Raw genomic sequence first — 14,300 nt, forward strand, 5'->3', positions numbered from 1 at the left:
GAATGACCCTGCTCTGGCAAATCCAGCAGGCAGCACGCTAATTAGAAAGTTCAGATTAGTCTAATTTTCCCATTGATTTGGTAACCATTGAAATTTTCATTTTATAGTTTATATTTTTCTTACAACGGGAATCCAAGATGTATAAGCGTGGCCAAGATTAACTGATCAGTTACAAGCTATATACACGCTTATCCATCAATATCATTTCGGATCAGTGGAAATTTTCCACTAAACTGCTATCCAATGAGATTTTTGGATTAAACCGCTGCATTATTAACCAACTTGCTTAATGAAAATTTCATTTGTAAAAAAGACTTTGATGTTGGAAAAGAACAACAACATAACAATAATCACTCAAATTTCAAGATGTATATTAATAATAAATTTTTGAAATTTTGATTTATAAAGTTAAAGTTATTGCTCTTGTTGTTTTAGCATTCAGATTGAGAATGAAATATCAAAACGTTAACAGTTTTATTGTTGCTCCCAAATGATGGAGGTTTTTGTATGTCTGGAGCATCGCGATATTAAACAGTTGGATTCTCCAGTACATTTGTTTATGTTTCAAGTATTAAGACTGTAAATTTTCTAAAGGTCCCCGCATTTTTGAGGCTCTCTTTGTGTTGTCGAACACCCCACTAACCCTGTATTAAAAACGAAACCGTACAAACTGTAAATAATTTTTGTTACGATTGGCGCTCCATAGTAGATCACTTAAGGTGTTCTTAACTATCCAACTATGGTCATCTCTTAACTAGATGGGTCTCAAGGCATTCCCTAATCAAAGACAAATTTTGAAATTAAGATTTATGTTCATCAGAAATAAGATTTCGTGCTTTTTCAGAGCCTTTTCATGATCCTGTTCTAAACAATTTGGTATACACAGGAAACAAGTCAGGAAAGCAGGTGTATAGTAAGATAAATAGAAAATACTTATTCAAAAACAGTATTACCAAACACTGTTATCAAAAACAACCAATGAATGAGTCAGAATGACCAGTGTATTTTCCTATCCAAAAATGGCTTCCTTCTGGAAATCATAAAGTATTGGCAGCTCCAAAGGGAGGATAAGATGCAAAATTCAAATCTTATCAGAAAATGTAAATGTTCGTAAAAGCGCCATTGTGACTTTACAACATGGAAAATGTTTATGAACACATGTTTAGAATAAATTTATGATTTTCTTGAAAACAAATTACTGTTCTCATAATTTCTGCTTTCGTTGGCTATCACGTACTCCGATTCATTATTTTTTTGCAAAGATTCATAATTATTATCTTCTATATTCCTTTTCGATATGTCCAGTTCTTGATAAGTTGTATCAACAGAATTTTTCCTAACTTCAGATGGAGATTGAAACTGTTGAGTTTTTTTACTTAACCAATGTTGACGATAACGCAAAAAAAATAAAATAGAGACGAAAATTCCAAGGATAATTCCAGATGTTAAAGTTATGAAAATAATGCACCACCATTCTATTTTGCACTGTTTTACTCTCTCTTTTTCGTCATCACAAAGAACGTTGCCTAGAGAAGAAGCATGGAACTTAAAAACAAGAAAAAAAATCAAAAGAGTTTATTTGTATACAATACTAATATACATATGATAACAAGATTGGAGCATTTTGATTGAGCAATGGATAGATTGAATTGAACATTTCCATTATGTCTAAGGAAAAGGTCGAGATGTTAATTGCATTGTGTGGCCACTGCTAAAGTTTGCTATAAAAGAGCGATTTGCTTAAATTTTCTTTTAAGGATTTTTATCATCTCAGGTAGCGCATGCAAATTGAACAGAAAGAGCTAATAGTATTTTAAACATAAATATGATTTTATAGCATCGTAAATAAATTATCTTTTGTGTTTCAATCAGTAGATGAATATGTTGAAAGGAAAAATGATGTTGGAGATTCATATGTTAACAAATTTACTGGTTGGAATTCTTGACCATCAGGTGGAGATATTAATGTTCCTGAAATTGAAATTTAGCTAATATCTATGACTTATAAAAAGATATTTTAGGGAAAAAATACATCTTCTACTAACATAACAAAAGTAATTGATGTTCTTAATTCAGGTTCTATTCAAAAATTGTGAATAAAAAAATAAACTAATTAAATATTACTACTACAACAACTAAAAATACATCAAAAATCATTTAAGTAAAAAAGAAATGGATATTTGAAGTTAAATACCTTTGGCAAGACCAAGAAATGTGATCAATGTAACAGTCGAAAATACTAAATTTGTCTTTACCATTTTCACTAAAAATTAAATGATGAATTTTAATGCTTATGATCTTTGAAAATAAAATCATGAGTCAACATGATTAGTGCTGTGAAAATTCCAGTTTTTCAGCTGCGGCTTGTCAATTCTGAACTGGTAAAAATAGTCGGCGCTGCGGCCCATCTCCGGTGCACAGAACTAAACATGGTGCATCAAAATAAATAGTAATTTCTACTCGTAAATGGGCAACATTTTGCGTAGCAATATGTTCCATTAATTCTACCACAGAAATGTCTTTATCATTGCAATAAATTTTTTGTGTTTTAATTTAGCTCATTCTCAATCAATCAAAGAGATTTTGTGAAACATTCATTAATGCACTTTGTGGAAAATTAAAACACAAACCTTGAAAATCTTACGCAAACGTCGGAAATCTTTGTAAGAACGCTCAAGCAGGGGCAAAACCTGCTTTGCTTTGATCAACTGTCAAGTTCTCCAAAAGGTCTCCTCAGTTTGCATAAGCCTGTGCAAACACAGTAACACAACCAAATTTGCAGGCTAACTTTCCTAATGTTCTTAACAAAATGAACTTGAAATTTAAATCATTTAACTATGCAATTAAAGTATTTCTGTCTATACACAAACTATAAAAGAAAAATTGGTTATATATGAGGATTGACATTGTTTCAGCAAAATGAACTTTAGGAAAAGACAGTAGCTGTACAGGAAAGTAATTTTGTGTAATTCTTAAGTAATAGTGAACAGAAATTCTTCTCTTTTCAACTAAAACACTTTAGTTTTGAATGAATTTTTATCTTTTACTAACTGTTTGTAACTATTGCAACTGGCAGGGGCGGATCTAGGATTTTTCAAACATCAGTCATAAAACGTCGGAGCCGCTTCGCACCTGGAGGGGTTTGAGGCATTCTCCTCTGAGAAATTTTGAATTTCAGAGCCTTGAAAATGCCATTTTCAGCGTTTTAGAGCAATACAAAATGTATTTTGTGGGCATCGTTTTTGCGTAAAAACAACACATTTTGCTTACGTTTTTTCCAAAAAAAAAAATAATGAAGTGAACAATACTTGAATGTTATGCCAAATATTTAGGCTCATTATCATGCCAAATATATGGCTCATTAGCATGTCTAGCAACGTAAAATTTATTTTACAATAATGCTATTCCAAAACAGATACAGTCTAAAAATTTCTACCAAGTTGTCAGGCATGGACCCCCCTAGAGACCCCCATTCAAACCTCTATGTAATGAGTTAAGTTAGAAATTTGGTACTACAAGTGACAGTTCATAGATATAGAAAAGGTCAGGCTTCAAACCATGCAAGTTTATTGTAACCCTTTACCCATCTCCACATCAGTCCCAGCAAATTCACTTTTTGAGAAAAAACTCAAAATATTTTTCTGCCAAAGATTAAGCAAAAATTATCAGAGTGAAAATTTGCAGTTAAGGACAGCTTAATGCCATAAATGTTTATTGGACATTTCACTAAACTATTATCTCCTGTAAGTATATGCAAGGTGGGCTATATAGCAATCACTAGTAGCATTGTATTTGCGAATACAAACAGAATGTAACCAACATGTCTTTAATTATATAATTACATGAATGTTAAAATTGGTTCATGTGTCATGGTTACTGGTTATGATAAATATCTCTTCATATGATCAAAGCTCGTTTAAATGTAAATCTGAAATAATTTAGTTTAGAAATTATAATGATCATCAGAGAAATTACCTAGTGATCATGAAAAATACTTTGCTATTTTGCCAAATTTAATACCATTTCAGTCAAATTGTCACAATAAAAAGCTTCATGGATCAGAAGACTCAAAATCACAGGTTATAGTAAACAGCTTCCCATGTAATCAATGTTAGTTTTCTTAAATCTTAAACAATATGTAGTATAACTGTCCAATTATTGAATGATCAATGATCATAAACTGAAAAGCCCCAAACATTTGTTTATGATAAAGTAAATAATAGTATGGCGCCTTATGGCTGCAGATTTTTTGTCCATTGAAATATATTTGCATGAATGTAGGATTTCGCTGCCATATAACGGCCACGATTCCCCAAGCACTAAAGAAATCATAGCTAAAAGTCCTTCGGCAACAACAATTTTAGAAGCATTTGATATATTACATTCATGCATACACTTCACCTATCCTTTACTTACGATTTTGGATGTAAATTTCTGCTGATAAAACTCAAAACAATGTTGGCTTTCTTTTGAACATCAATGACTGAAATGTCGCTCGCGAGATCGTCTTTGCCAAGCATTTACAATTTATCCATAAATTTTTCACCCTCTTGAAAAAATTCACAGTTTCGACAGCAGCATTCATGTCATTATATGAATTTGTAAAAGATTTCCATAAATTCCATCTGATTGTAGTTTAGTTTCTATCATGCTTATAAAAATTACTATGAAATGATCAAACATTCAATTCAGACAGTGAGCTTTACTATGTTAGTTCAGTTGGCTATCAGTCGAAATCCGTCAAACCAATCACAATAAAAACAAAATTCAAATGAACCAATTGTAAGATAGCAATTGGACTCCCTTTTACGTCCGGCCACCCTATTATCAGTCGAGACCATTCCAGACTGTCCACTGATCTGGCCATTGACCAATAAAATAAGGGTTTTTGGCGTTCATAGACTCCTTTATCCGTCGAACCAGTCAAGCCACCCCGCTTATCAGTCGGTTATTCCAGGTCAATTAAAATTCAACTGATCTGGTTACCAACGAGATATTCATTGGATCAGTCATTAGTTTTCAATAATAAATAAAGCTGGATTTTTATCACGAAGTAAATGCGATAATAAAGTAAGAATAATTAATGAATTTTTAATTAACATGAATAGGTAATTTTTGAATTTCAAACATCAGTCGCGCGACTGATTTGACATACTCCAGATCCGCCCCTGTTGACATACTCCAGATCCGCCCCTGCCAACTGGAAGTTAGTTTAGTTTTCAACTCGGTCCACAGAAAAGCCCACAAGCATATATTTATTACAGGATAAGAATTAATGTAGTTGTAAACGGTTTACACGTACTTTTACTATGTTTTAATGTTTTGTCAGTTGAATTTTCATACTATTGTCAATAAAGACTGTGTTGTGTATACTGTGCTGATGACTGCCAGTAACTAAACACCCCCTAACTAAACAATACAACAGGACGTCCAAAAATATTTTCAAGAATCAAAGAAGAAATGAAAGCCAACATACTGATTTTGTATTTAATGTAGTGTTTCGTCTTGGTCTTTTAAAATTATGAAATTCAAAATGCATTAAACTTCTTAAAAAGTTTGGTTTAAAGCGACTTTAAGTTAAAGATATGTTCATCAAAGCATATCATTACAAAAAGCTGTTGTATTTTAACGTATACACTTGTGTACCATATTATTGAAGATTTTCTCGAATTCAGACTAAAACTTATTTTCCTTCACAAACACAATTTTAGTATTGGCTAATTTTTGTTGGGACTAAGAATTCTCGACAAGAGATTCGTTTCAATAGCGCCTGTGGAATTACATGAATATTTACGCCAAAACTTTACAGCAAAATAATATTTTCATCCAAGACAACAAGTACAAGTACGCTATTCCACTAAAAATGCAGCAAAACGTAACATACCCCTGTAATTTGGTTTTCTTCCGTGAGAATTTCAGAAAGACCCAATTTCCTGCTTCGCAACGTTTGACCTATGTGATGTCGTTGTTGATTATGCAGTTCAATGGGCGTATTTCATATTTCTGTGCATATATTCACGCAATATATTCACTATGGTAATTCAATGTCGTAGTTTTATTGAAATGATATAACTGTAATGCTAAGTGGTGATCATTGAACCAAAATACACTGAATAAAATAGATGTATTTAATCAGTGTGCCCCACCGTGACCAGACTTTCTGAAAGTAAAAACCAAGCCAAGCTCCAAATCTTACTAAAATCAATGAAAAACTACCGAATTCGGAGATCCAGTTGTTAAACAAATTCACAGGTTATGGCAAAAAATCAAAAGACGAATGCTAAATACACAGAAATCAACTCGTTCTTACATCAACTAAAGTCATGAAGTCAAAAGAGATGAAAATGCAACAGAAGTATCTACAACGACTTATATTTACTGTTAAACTAACTGTAAATAAGTCACATTAAAAACAACATTGTTCAGTTTGTGTCGGCCTAATTATCGATCAATACATTCAAAATCATTATCTATTAAATGGAAAGTATACATAGTCAAGCAACTTTGGTGAAAACCATTATTATTTTTAAGATGAACATGACATGAAATACAAAAAAAAGAATGATATTTGATCAACAAAAACAAATGAAAGAGTAAAATTCGTCCTTTTACCTTCGTTGACAGTGAGATTTTAAACTTTCCTGTTTAATCATGGCTTCACAACGATAAAAAAGAACAATAGAAAAGAAAAAAGTTGGTTCAACGAGACCAGACGGGACTTCGAGATGTGTATGTGTGAATGACCCTGCTCTGGCAAATCCAGCAGGCAGCACGCTAATTAGAAAGTTCAGATTAGTCTAATTTTCCCATTGATTTGGTAACCATTGAAATTTTCATTTTATAGTTTATATTTTTCTTACAACGGGAATCCAAGATGTATAAGCGTGGCCCAGCTGAACTGATCAGTTACAAGCTATATACACGTTTATCCATCAATATCATTTCGGATCAGTGGAAATTTTCCACTAAACTGCTATCCAATGAGATTTTTGCATTAAGCCGCTGCATTATTAACCAACTTGCTTAAAGAAAATTTCATTTGTAAAAAAGACTTTGATGTTAGAAAAGAACAACAACGTAACAATAATCACTCAAATTTCAAGATGTATATTAATAATAACTTTTGAAATTTTGATTTATAAAGTTAAAGTTATTGCTCTTGTTGTTTTAGTATTCAGATTGAGAATGAAATATCAAAACGTTAAAAGTTTTATTGTTGCTCCCAAATGATGGAGGTTTTTGTATGTCTGGAGCATTGCGATATTAAAGAGTCGGGATTCTCTAGTACATTTGTTTATATTTCAAGTATTAAGACTGTAAATTTTCTAAAGGTCCCCGTATTTTTTAGGCTCTCTCTTTGTGTTGTCGAACAACCCACTAACCCTGTACTAAAAATGAAACCATATAAACTGTAAACAATTTTTGTTACAATTGGCGCTCCAGTGTAGATCACTAAAGGTGTTCTTAACTATCCAACTACGGTCTTCTCTTAACAAGATGGGTCTCAAGGCATTCCCTAATCAAAGACAAATTTTGAAATTTACGATTTCGAAATTTACGAGGTTCATCAGAAATAAGATTTCGTGCTTTTTCAGGGCCTTTTCGTGATTCTGTTCTAAACAATTTGATATACACAGGAAACAAGTCAGGAAGGCAGGTGTATAGTAAGATAAATAGAAAATACTTATTCAAAAACAGTATTACCATACACTGTTATCAAAAACAACTAATGAATGAGTCAGAATGACCAGTGTATTTTCCCATCCAAAAATGGCTTCCTTCTGGAAATCATAAAGTATTGGCAGCTCCAAAGGGAGGAAAAGATGCAAAATTCAAATCTTATCAGAATATGTAAATGTTCGTAAAAGCGCCATTGCGACTTTACAACATGGAAAATGTTTATAAACACATGTTTAGAATAAATTTATGATTTTCTTGAAAACAAATTACTGTTCTCATAATTTGTTCTTTCGTCGGCTATTACGTACTCCGATTCATTTTTTTTTTTTGCAAAGATTCATAATTATCATTTTCTATATTCCTTTTCGATATGTCCAGTTCTTGATAAGTTTTATCAATTGTGTCATCCTTTGGTCGCAATGATTGATAATTATCTTCTTTATTATTAATTTTTGATAAATCCAATTCTTGATAAGTTGTATCAACAGAATTTATCCTAACTTCAGGTGGAGATTGAAATTGTTGACAATTTTTACAAAAGCAATTTTGACGATATTGAAAAACAATAGAAACCAAAATTCCAACGATAATTCCAGATGTTAAAGTTATTAAATTAATGTACCATTCTGTTTTGTACTGTTTTATTCTCTCATTTATGTCATCACAAAGAACGTTGTCTAGAGAAGAAGCATAGAACTTAAAAATATGGAAAAAATCAAAAGAGTCTATTTGTATACAATACTAATATACATATGATAACAAGATTGGAGCATTTTGATTGAGCATTGGATAGATTGAATTGAACATTTCCATTAAGTCTAAGGAAAAGGTCGAGATGTTAATTGCTTTGTGTGGCTAGAGCTAAAGTTTGTTATAAAAGAGCGATGTCTTACAAAACTTACAAGTAGCTTTCACTGTTACTTCAATAGATTTTTCATTTGTAAAACGTGGATCATTATAACTTTGTGCTTTACATGTGTAATTTCCACCATCATTCAATGTAACATTAGTGATTACTAATGTCTTATTTACAACTCCAACATCACCAAGTATGTTGTTATCTTTATCAAACCATGTGACATTAGCAGGAGGGTTACCTCCTTCACCTCTACATACACATGACACATTATCACCTTCATCCACAACCACATGAGTTGAACAATTAATTACAGCCTTTGGTTTCACTGAAATTAAAAACAAAAAATATTCCTTTCTTAAATTAGTTATGAAAAAGAAAATTAATAATGAGAATATTCGTTAGTGTTAAGTGCATTTTCTTGGGAGTGTTCGATCGATGCCCTAACCAGTCACAAGCCAGCAGGAAGCACGCTTATCAGTCTCTAAAAGTCCAGATTAGTGGAAATTTTCCACTAAACTGCTATCCAATGATTTTTGCATTAAACCACTGCATTATTAACCAACTTGCTTAATGAAAATTTCATTTGTAAAAAAGACTTTGATGTTGGAAAAGAACAACAACGTAACAATAATCACTCAACTTTCAAGATGTATATTAATAATAAATTTTGAAATTTTGAAAGTCAATCGCGTGACCGACTAGACATAAACAATATTGACTTATTATGAAGCCTAAACAACTATCGTTGGTCCTCGAAGAACTATAAACAAGTCACAGTCGTCTAAGGCACCTGATAACCTATTTAATGAGGATATGCAATTGCCAAAGTTAACAGCTAGGTGACGACAGATGCATACGTCAGCGCAGCAGGCAGCGAAAGGGGCATTTGAGGTGTAGGCTTAAGTGTCAATCATAATTGGCAGATGTAGTCTTTCAGCACAACGAATCTAAATCTCGCCAACAAAGAAAAATATATAACTATCTTCATTGTTCAGCACAATCTTGTACTATCGTGTACAAATGGGATGAAACTCATCAGTCGTAATTTGTTCATGTACAATGTAGGATACTAGCCCAACAATTGATGAAGTAAAATTTTAATTTTACCTTTGATGATAGTAAGATTTTCAAAATCAGATAAATCATTTCCCAGTTTATTTTTTGCTTCACAATGATATAAACCAGCGTGATTGAAGTTGACTGACTCAATGATGTATGTCTTTTTATTACTGACAACACGCATATTATCAGCACCATTATGATAAATTTTGTAAGTTGGTTCAGGATAACAATCAGATTTACAAGATATGGTCACTTTATGATCTTTTTTCACTGACATTGGACTGATGGTAATAATGGTTTGTTTTGGTGGATCTGTAAAGAAAAAAATTAAATTCAATATTCTACACAAACGTTTATAATGAGATCTGATATGCGGTCTTACAAACTTACAAGTAGCTTTCACTGTTACTTCAATAGATTTTTCATCTCTAAAACGTGGATCATTATAACTTTGTGCTTTACACGTGTAATTTCCACCATCATTCAATGTAACATTAGTGATTACTAATTTCTTATTTACAACTCCAACATCACCTATTATGTTGTTATCTTTATCAAACCATGTGACATTAGCAGGAGGGTTACCTCCTTCACCTCTACATACACATGACACATTATCACCTTCATTCACAACCATACGAGTTGAACAATTAATTACCACATTTGGTTTCACTGAAATGAAAAACAGAAAATTTTCAGTCAATATTCAAAAAAAAGAAAATGAATATAAGGTGAAAAGTAGATGATAAATAAAATCAAGTTATTTTAAACATAGCAAACCCCATTAGGAATTTAGGAAAGCAACATTTTACATAACTTCGATAAGTTTTATTGACTATAGGTGAATTGCAGCCGATCCCCAAGGAGCGAAGTACAAAGTTATTCTCTATCTTGGTTGAAATTTGAATGGTAAACACGAATTTCCTTTGTCAAATTCAACCATCATGTTATATATAAGAACACATTTTTATGACAAAACAAACCAATAGTTCATAATTGTCTTATTTTTACGGCATTGTGGAAAATTTGGAGGACAGAGTACTGAGAGTTTGTTTACAATTGAGAAATTTTTTAACTCCACATTTTCCACCATGCTGAGGAGCTAGATAGAAAATGCAGAGTTTCTTTATAAGCGTTTGTTTAAGCTTAGTTAAAAATCATGTTAACTATGGAAAACAATGCTGATAGTTTACGTTAACATGTTAACTATGGAAAACAATGCTGATATTTTACGTTAACATGTTAACTATGGAAAACGATGCTGATAGTTTACGTTAACATGTTAACTATGGAACACAATGCTGATAGTTTACGTTAACATGTTAACTATGGAACACAATGCTGATAGTTTACGTTAACATGTTAACTATGGAACACAATGCTGATAGTTTACGTTAACATGTTAACTATGGAACACAATGCTGATAGTTTACGTTAACATGTTAACTATGGAACACAATGCTGATAGTTTACGTTAACATGTTAACTATGGAACACAATGCTGATAGTTTACGTTAACATGTTAACTATGGAAAACAATGCTGATATTTTACGTTAACATGTTAACTATGGAAAACGATGCTGATAGTTTACGTTAACATGTTAACTATGGAACACAATGCTGATAGTTTACGTTAACATGTTAACTATGGAACACAATGCTGATAGTTTACGTTAACATGTTAACTATGGAAAACAATGCTGATATTTTACGTTAACATGTTAACTATGGAAAACGATGCTGATAGTTTACGTTAACATGTTAACTATGGAACACAATGCTGATAGTTTACGTTAACATGTTAACTATGGAACACAATGCTGATAGTTTACGTTAACATGTTAACTATGGAACACAATGCTGATAGTTTACGTTAACATGTTAACTATGGAAAACAATGCTGATAGTTTACGTTAACATGTTAACTATGGAACACAATGCTGATAGTTTACGTTAACATGTTAACTATGGAAAACAATGCTGATTTTACGTTAACATGTTAACTATGGAAAACGATGCTGATAGTTTACGTTAACATGTTAACTATGGAACACAATGCTGATAGTTTACGTTAACATGTTAACTATGGAACACAATGCTGATAGTTTACGTTAACATGTTAACTATGGAAAACAATGCTGATATTTTACGTTAACATGTTAACTATGGAAACGATGCTGATAGTTTACGTTAACATGTTAACTATGGAACACAATGCTGATAGTTTACGTTAACATGTTAACTATGGAACACAATGCTGATAGTTTACGTTAACATGTTAACTATGGAACACAATGCTGATAGTTTACGTTAACATGTTAACTATGGAAAACAATGCTGATAGTTTACGTTAACATGTTAACTATGGAACACAATGCTGATAGTTTACGTTAACATGTTAACTATGGAAAACAATGCTGATAGTTTACGTTAACATGTTAACTATGGAAAACAATGCTGATAGTTTACGTTAACATGTTAACTATGGAAAACAATGCTGATAGTTTACGTTAACATGTTAACTATGGAAAACAATGCTGATAGTTTACGTTAACATGTTAACTATGGAACACAATGCTGATAGTTTACGTTAACATGTTAACTATGGAAAACAATGCTGATAGTTTACGTTAAACAATCCAATAGTAATTAAAACAGAGACTTTATCGTGGTGACAAATTTGAATATCGCCTTAAAGAGAGCAAATGCAATGGTAAATAACCACGAAACCCTAGATAAAACGGAGAACAAAAAAAAACTAACAAAAGAAAACAAAGAAAAAATCAAGAGTTCAGAAAAGAACCGTTTTAGAATTAGAGCATTAACCTAAAAATTCTGAAAATAACTGTTTTAGAAGTTTAAGACACTATGCATTTTGGCAGACAACTCGTAAGGTGTCAACGTCTGCTATCTGTTAAGAGTGACTCAAGTTGTATTTATATAGCAGTTGTTTTAATGATGACTACTCAAGCGTAGGAGGACGAGTCCTCATCAAAATAAAGCCAATTTGAAAATAAACTGCTTCTATCGACAAAGGACCCGATCATTAAGCTTATTACATAGCGCCTTCATCGTTTTTAGAGAAAAAGCAGACTTAAGACATTTTATGATTTAAGACATTGTGGACGGTCTTGAGTACCAGCACAGAGAGAACACAGTCCGTAATTATCTAAAGCCAATTTCATGCCAACTATTTGACTTTGGATTGAGTAGACTGTTGGATGGTCAAACATGGACATGGTCCATCGTAAAATGGAGAACGGACGAAATTAACATGGTTCTCTTTTTTATATGGCACCAGAAATCCTTGGTCAATTAACAATGGCATGCCAGGATAGCTTGAAAAAGGCGGTTATATTGAGTCTCTAGGTATTATGGCATTTGCAATGATAAATCCAAAAGTAAGCTATCCTTACTGTAAAGAATTCGAATACTCGGTGGCTTTCTTGGACAGTAAGCCTTAAAAACTCACTCGTCAGCTCAAAAGACACTCAAAAGACTTAAATCAAAGCACTGCATATGAAGGATCTGATGTTAATCTTGTCTAAAGGAGGCTCCCTACAGTTACTAAGCAGGAGACTGGTGATAATTCGCATGCGCATACTGTGCTCATGTCGAGTGGATTTTTTTTACACTAGCACTGTAACATTATGAAATCGTGTAAGCATGGATAGACTGTTCTTTGTTCGGCGAGACATAATAGTGATATTACCAGTTGATCAATTGATATCAAATTTTATACCACAAAAATCGAAAGTGGTATCAATAACTAATTTTTTGTCCTATACTCAAATGTAGTAAAATCTGTGATACAAACACTTTAACATAGATTATTCAAATCAAAAGATGCCTTATAATTTCCTTTTTAAATTAAAACAAAACAAAACAAGTCTTCGCATTTGTCTTCGCTCAACGGCTCAAGTATTTAGCTACAGGATTCCAGACTGCGGTCATATATCGTATAATTACGCCCGATGCTAAAGCTACTTAGATTACATGAAAGGCTTGGATAACCCCGCTGCTAAGTTAAAAATAATAAATACAACTTACTTGCAATAGACACGTTTACAGATAAGTCAATAGGATCATGAGTTAAGTAAATTTATAAACACCAATGTAACTTTGAGTAACATTCTTTAACATCAGAGTTGCAGGCTTGAAAAATTCAACATCTAAACCAAATGACTTAAGGACTGATGTTGAATATTTTAGGTCTCCATTATTGCCACTTATTGTTACAATTGCATGAGCTGCAGAAGCAATGTCAAATGTCCTAAAGGTCCAACTCCGAAAAAGAAAGTTTGCAACGACACAATAACAGTTATAAACGTTCCTTTGGCAAAATTTTCAGGCCAAGTTTGCCACATTAAATACTCAGAACAATGTATACAATACAAGAAAGATTGAAATAATTAAAACTTACCAGCAATATAAACATTTATTTTTGATGGAGGAGTAGGAGGAAAAGTTAAAATAGTAAATGTAAATACACCATTGTAACTTTGATTTACATTCTTTAGCCACAAAGTTCCAGATTTAAAAACTTCAAATGTTAAAGGTGATGGTGAATATTGGGGTATGTCACGATCATAAAAAAATACTGCAATTTGTGAGGAGGAAGATGAGCCACGAGGTGTAAAACTCCAAAGCCTTGAATAAATGTATACAGTAACACTTAATGTCCAAGTTATATTGTGA

At 32.3% G+C, this 14,300-nt stretch overlaps 1 protein-coding gene and 2 long non-coding RNA genes across 6 annotated transcripts in view; all 3 read right to left on the reverse strand.

Moving 5' to 3' along the window:
• LOC124451688 (immunoglobulin superfamily member 10-like) overlaps window positions 1-14,300 on the reverse strand; it is a 65,898-nt gene that overhangs the window by 15,562 nt on the left and 36,036 nt on the right. The gene's annotated exons all lie outside the window — the stretch shown is intronic.
• LOC124451730 lies at window positions 1,142-5,972 on the reverse strand. Of its 2 annotated transcripts, XR_006950629.1 has the most exons (4): window positions 5,885-5,972; window positions 2,631-2,800; window positions 2,195-2,263; window positions 1,142-1,526 (listed from the first exon to the last, which is right to left on the reverse strand). It is a non-coding gene; the product is annotated as an uncharacterized LOC124451730 (long non-coding RNA). The 2 variants fall into 2 exon arrangements; XR_006950628.1 differs by lacking the exon at window positions 2,631-2,800.
• LOC124451764 lies at window positions 8,289-8,671 on the reverse strand. The gene is made up of 2 exons (XR_006950665.1): window positions 8,583-8,671; window positions 8,289-8,357 (listed from the first exon to the last, which is right to left on the reverse strand). It is a non-coding gene; the product is annotated as an uncharacterized LOC124451764 (long non-coding RNA).

The sequence above is a fragment of the Xenia sp. Carnegie-2017 genome, unplaced genomic scaffold (assembly GCF_021976095.1).
Source record: "Xenia sp. Carnegie-2017 unplaced genomic scaffold, XeniaSp_v1 HiC_scaffold_24, whole genome shotgun sequence".
Classification (NCBI taxonomy): domain Eukaryota; kingdom Metazoa; phylum Cnidaria; class Anthozoa; order Malacalcyonacea; family Xeniidae; genus Xenia; species Xenia sp. Carnegie-2017.